Below are 7,065 nucleotides of genomic sequence, written 5' to 3' on the forward strand. Positions count from 1 at the left end.
AAAATATAATTATAGAAAAAAAAAGAACAGGAACTAGGCAAGGATGCCCACTATCACCTCTTAAAAAAAAAAAAGAAATTACTGAAAATACCATGGTTTGCATCAGGTGCACTTTAGTCTTTAAACGGACATAGTTGTTCTTTAGCATTTTGGAGAGGTCCTTGATATGAGATTTCCCCTGTGAACATATCTTCTGATTTATTAGCCATTGTTACCATGGATCTACACCATTGTAGAGCTAAGGAAAGTGAAACGGTTGACAACGTCAATCTTTTTTCCATCTACTATGAAGTCAGTTTGAAGACTAAGGTGTGTCTGATTCAGGCCATGGTCTTTTTAATCATTGGCTTTGCATTTGAAAGCTGGGCAATGAACAAAAAATGACTTAAAAAAGAATTGATGCCTTTGAGTTGTGGTGTTGAAGAAGAGTACTCAATATCCCATAGACTACCAAAAGAACAGATGAGTCTTGGGAAAAGTGCAGCCAGAGTGCTTCTTGGAGGCAAGGATAGTGATGTCTGGTCTTATATTGAGCACGCTGCTAGGAGAGGCTAGTCCTTGGAAAGGTGGAGAGTCAGCAAAAGAGAGGAAGACCTTCAACGAGATGGGCTGACTCAGTGACTGCCACATGGGCTCAAGAGTGTCAGAGGTGATAAGGATGGAACAGGATAGGACAGGGTTCAGCTCTGTTGTTCACAGGGTCACTGTGAGTTGTACTTAACAGCACCTAACAACGACAGCATCAACATCTGATGTTGCCTACTGGTCCAGTGGGAAGGATTTTTATTTTCTTGATCTTGAAATGTAATCCATTTTGAAGACTGTAGTCTTTGATCTGGAGTAAATGCTTCAAGTCTTCTTCACTTTCTACAAGTAAAGTTGTGTCATCTGAATGACATGGATTGTTGATGAATCTTCCTCAAATCCTGATGTCACATACCTCTTCATATTGTCCAGCTTCTCAAATTATTTGCTTAGCAGAGAACTTGAATAGATATGGAGAAAGGCTAAACCACACAGTGTTTCTTGTTCTTTCCGGATAACAGCTTCTTGGTCCATGTATAGGTTTCTCATAAGCACAATTAAGTATTCTGGAATTTCCATTCTTCTCAATGTTAGCCATTATTTGTTACAATCCACATATTCAAATGTCTTTGCATAGTCAATGAAACACAAGTAAACAGTCTTCTTGTTGTATTCTCTGATTTCGGCTGACATCAGCAATCTCTCTTTGTTCCATAGCCTCCTCTGAAACCAGCTTGATTTTCTGGTAGTTCCCTAATGGGGATGGACTGCTCCAGCAGTTTTAAAATAATTTTCAGCAAGATTTTACTTGCATGTAATAGTAAGGATATTGCTACCGTCGGGTAAATGCCCTGGTTTCAGTCTCCCTTTCTTGGACAAAGAATTGAAGTTATTCAGATACAGAAAGACTAAAGATAACCCAGTGATGTTCACTCTCCCAAACATTATGTCCCTTTCCAAGGACTGGCCCCTCCTTGCAACATGCCCAAAGTATGTCAGACGAAGCTTCAGAATCCTTGCCTCCAAGGAACAGTCTGGTTTCACCCTCTCCAGGATGAACCTGTTTGTCCTCCTAGCAGTCCATGGTATGTATAGTCAATACTCTTCTCCAGCACCACAGCTCAAAGGCATCAATTCTCTTTCTATCATCCCCAGTCTCTGTCCAGCTCTCCAATGCATAACACAAAATTGCAAAACTACAGCCTGGATCAAGCATACCCTTAATCTCCAGCCTGATATCGCTGCTCTTCAGTACTCTGGAGGGGTCCCTCACAGCTAACTTTCCCAATGCATTTTGTCTCTTGATTTCCTGGCTGCTGGTACTAAGAGTGTTGACTGTGGAGCCAAGCAAACTAAAACTGTTTAACTATCTCAATCTCTTCACCATCCATACTGATGCTGCCAATTGGCCCAGTGCTGAGAATCTGTATTCTTTATGTTGATCTTCAATCTGTATTGAAGGCTGCAGTCCTTGACCTTCTGTAGCAAGCACTTCAGGTTCTCCTCAGTTTCAGCAAGCAGGGTTGTGTCATCTGCATAATGCAAATTGTTGATGAACCTTCCACCAATCCTGATGCCACATTCATCCTCGTACAGCCCAGTGTCCAGGATGATCTGTTCTGCATACAGATTGAAAAGGTATGGAGACAGAATACATTCCTGGCGGACCCCCGTCCCACTTCTGAATCATGCAATGTCTCTTTGCTCTGTTCTGATCACTGCCTCCTGGTCAAGTATAGGTTTCGCATAAGAATGATCAAATGTTCTGGGATTCCCATTCTTCTCAGAGTCAGCCATAGCTTGTTGTGATCCACAGTCAAAAGCCTTTGTATATTCAATGAAGCACAGGTAGACATTCCTCTGATACTCTGTGCTTTCTGCCAAGATCCATCTAACATTAGCTATAATATCCCTAGTACCATGACCTCTTCTAAACACAGCCTGCACATCAGGCAGTTCTCTGTTGACGTGATAGTATGAAGAGAAAAATGATGGTGTTCTTCTTCAATAGGGATTGGCCTAAATACAAATCAGGTGAACTTGAAGTTTGGCCCTAAATGGGACTTCATAATACAATCTTACAATTAGACCTCTTCTGTAAAGAGCAAGAGAAATGGAATGAGATCTCTTGTGTCCAAGTCTTCATGTATTTATAGGATTCCCTGACCTCTGTGTCAAGTGCTTTCTACAGGTGTCCTAAGGATAAACTAACCTCCAAAGTATCTGGCGCCTAGTGCTCCCCAAGATAAAAACCCAGCAACATTTAGATGTTGCGTAGTAGAGGTTCTCCAGAAGTTGACTAGCATAGATTCAGACTCAGGTGAAGGCAGGATAGTATTAGATACACATTTTATCAATCAGTCAGCTCCCAACACATACTGGAAGCTCTAACACAAAGCCTTAGGTCCATAAAGCGACCGTTCTGGTGGCAGCCATCTCAGTTTGTAACAACCTGGACTTGGAGGAGAGGAACAAGGATCACCAAAAAGCTAACATAACTGGGCTTGCCATTGCAGCTCACATTGGTCCCAGAAAGACAGCTGGACAAGGCAACTAACAGGATCGTTCAGGTCCCAAGTAACCTGTTGTAACTGTGGGTGACACATAAAGTGAGAATGTATAAAGGGGCCCCTCTCTCAAGACAAAGAGCTGGAAGGGGAATCTTCTCCCACTTGCTTTCAATGCAGGACCCCAGGACACCTGGCCTGTGACTGCATAAAGCAGATCATGGTGGCCACTGAAGGCTATGACTGATGATGGGGTCCAGGTTCCCACTTTCCCACTGGCAACATTGTGGAAATTCATCTTGAGGAGCTGGTGGTGGGAATGCACTGTCATTGCTGGTAAGTCCATGTGTTTCCTAACGGGCATCGGGGTCATTCATTCTGTTGAATCTTTGGGGACCTTCTTCTCCTCCCTCCTCACGGTTGTGGGCATCAACAGATTGCCTACAAAAAGGTATCTAACCTCAGGACTAGCCATCTCATAGAAAGATTTTCTGGTTTTCTTCAATAGCTTTCAATAGTCCCAGAAGCTCCAACACCACTAATGGGGTGGAACTGTCCAAATAAAAACTAAAAGTTTTTGCTCCTGAAGTTCTCATCATAGTCCAGAAATAGCTCTGAGAGCACTAAACATACCTCCTAAATTCCAAAATGTGAACTCAGAAGTTCAGACATGTGCACAAGTCAATTAATGCCACCAAGATCAAACCCAAAGAAATAAAACCAGGGGATTATGTACTGATTCAAGATTAGAAGCAAAGAGGATCATAGCAACAAATGAGATTGCTGGGGCAGGGCCCTAAAGAAGGGCTTCCAGCAGTACTCTAAAGAAGGGCTTCCAGCAGTACTCTAACCTCACTAAAAGTCTGTGGTATTAATGCATGGAAATATATGTCCAGGGTTAAAGGTCAAGTGAAACCTCAGACTGTCCCAAAGGACCATCTGCCAGAACTTAAAAGAAGTTAAAGGACTACCAGACTTTAACTGACTTGAAATTCCTCTTCTCAAAGAAAGAGATAACCAAGTTTTAGATTTATGGAAAATGGGTTTGTAGCCAGATGCTGGTGTTTGTTATAACAATCTTTCTCTCTTTTAGAAAAGGGAAAAGGTTTTTCTCTTGGCAAGATTCCTTATCAAAACTGAAGCAAAAAAAAAAACTGAAGCCTCTATTCTGTAGTCTATAGCTAGAAATGATTCATTTTAGCACACAGATGCGAGGTATTTCAGGACATGCTGTTGACCTCCTTTAAGGCGAGCCACAGCGCCTTGCTCTACTAATGACAAGCATGCCAGAGGAGTCATGAGGAGCCGGGTGTAAAGGTGAAAGGAAAGACAGTTTTATTAGAAGAGATACATTTTAGAGAGACAGATTATTTTGTAAAAGCAAAGATACAGAGAAGGATCCCATGGACATGAGTTACAGGCTAATATAGCTGGTTTGCTTCTTCATTTATATATGCCTCTGGTCTTGAGCTAATGGGACGATGTCTCTCAGGAGTGCTCAAAATTTGATGAGCAGTTTTTACTTCAGTCCATTGTGCCCGATGTCACTGGCCCCGTGATGAACTTCTCATGTGCCTAAGTCACAAGCAACTCGACGGCATATAACAACAAATCACTACTCGGGCAACTCTGGGGACAGATTGTGAGCCACCTGGGGCCAATGCTATTGGTTTCCGGCTTTCAAGTGGGTAAGACTTGGTCTTTGACACTTTGTTTGACCTTTGACTTCGGTGGTGTAGTAGGTCTATTGCTCAAAATGGCTTTCCTGGACCACTAGCTTTGGCTGCTACATGGCCAGGTGAGAAGATGCAAATAGAATGGATACATCCTAAGCTGCACCATATTGAAGGCAAGACCCAAACTGCTACCCTTAGTTCCCCTGAGGGTATGGTCCATACCCTGAGGCTCCTATAAAAAAGACTGCATCTGGACATTTGCCTTTTCCATTCACCTGGGACAATGCTTCTAACCTGATCAAGCAGCTTCAAGTCCACCTGTCCTGCAAGCACATGACCTGCCTAAATCATCAACCCTGTGTGATCCATGGCTTCCCTGAGCCTGACACGCAATATGAGATACAGCTGACTTTGGGATTGCTACACCACAGAACTAGAGCTAAGAGCCTTCGCCCAAGTTTGTTGGAGGACTGGGGAGTAGAGAGGTGGGTGGAGATGCCTTAATTGACAGAATTAAGAATTTTGTCACACTGACCTAGAACCACAAGGTTGAGAGCATACAAGTCCACTTGGGAAGCTGTCCTGACTGAGAGATTTTATCTTGTTGCCAGCCTGAATTGTAACCTGTTAACTTCCTGTTTCTGTGAAGTCTGCATAGCTATTGCAACACATTTTAGACCAACAAGGCAGTGAGCTTGGTGCTGAAATTAGTATAAAGAGATTAAGTGTAAGGGGCATATCCAATCTCATGTGAATTAGTTTTGTATTGTGGATGTTGCTGACAAGGGCAGTTCCTCCTTGTGGAATTAATAGAGGTCATATACAGCCATCTTCATCCCACCCTTACCTTCTTTTGTTTTTACACATCTTCTTTTTGCCCGTAACATGAGTTTTGTCTGGTTTTAGCTACTTTCATGGGCTTAACACGAGGGTTGTGTTTTCCTCTCTTATCTCTGTTCTAACATTCCACCCAGTTTTTACTCATTTTGTTTTATTTACCTAATTCTGACCCTACCAGTATTATTCAGTAATTTCTACATTATGTTGGATCCTATTTTGGGGGGAATGGGTTCTATCAGTTGGCCAGATCACTGTCTTCCAAATTTCTTAGCATAGACTACAGCGAGCATGTCCAGGGCATCCCTATTTCAACTAACAGATAGATTATGCAAATCAGTAGACCTACACAGCTGGCCTCCAAGAGGGCACCTTTCCCACAAGAGCTTGGGTTTTCCACTTTCAAGATGGCTGCCCCTAGAAGATCTTCCAGGGGTTGCTCCCATGACACCTGAATGCTTTTAGCTGAGTTAAAGACTGTGAAGAGGTCACACCTGGGGATGCATCATTTAGGGTCTGTTCCCTGAGCCTCCATTAGCTGAATGCTGGCCTTTTCAGTCTGAACTGTCTCAGAGAAAAATATGTTGACTCAGTATATCATATAAAGAGGAAAATGAAATGAGAAAATAGGAAATGAAACATGCTAAAACCAGAGTTCTCTTTATCTCTTCACGACTCATTACTTTTTCCCACAACTGGGTGAAGTGATGACTGTAGTTAAGTGAACCGACACACATACAGTGGCAATTTACCAAAACAAGTAAAAAAGGTTTATTAAGCTGATAAAGCAGAGAGGCATAGCTAGTGAAAGGTGGACCTTGCAAATGAGTCAATAGAAAAAGAAAAGGGAAAACGGATAAAGGACACCTGGAAAGAAAAGGGAAAGGTGTGAATCTAAACCTCACAGCATGCTGTCATCAGAAAAGGAGAGAAGAGGAGAAAGTAATCCCCCAGGTCAGCACTAATTTTACTGACTTTCCATTTTTTGAGACGTGGTCATAGGCCAGCCCCATCTAAGGACTTGTGTGATGAGATGGGGAGGGGCCTACTTGCTAGTGTAAACAAAAGTTATACATTTCCCCCCCCCTTCCTATTCATTGATAGGGAGCCCTGATGGGCTAGCGTTAAGGAGCTGTGCTGCAAATCTCAAAGGCATGTGGTTCAAATGCACCAGCTTCTCTGTTGGGAGAAGAATGAGCAATCTCCTCTCATGATTAATTGCCTCTGAAAACTCACTGGAGGGTCAGCTATGAGTCAATGCCAAATCAATGGCATACAACACCACCACTCCTTGAAAAGGGGTTCTTTGATGTCACAAAGCCTTATGTTAACAGAAAGGTAATAATGCTTAGCTATAGCTTGTAGGTTGGAGAGCCAAATACAACCATCAACAGAGGATTTCAACTTGATAAAGCGATCTGCCTCAAGGAGTTGGAAACAACCTAAGTGCCCATCAACAAACGAATGGCTAGAGAAGCTGTGGTATATTCGCACAATGGAATACTATGCTGCATTAAAAA

This window comes from Elephantulus edwardii, unplaced genomic scaffold, assembly GCF_000299155.1.
Source record: "Elephantulus edwardii isolate Elephantulus edwardi_28Jun2011 unplaced genomic scaffold, EleEdw1.0 scaffold00232, whole genome shotgun sequence".
Classification (NCBI taxonomy): Eukaryota; Metazoa; Chordata; class Mammalia; order Macroscelidea; family Macroscelididae; genus Elephantulus; species Elephantulus edwardii.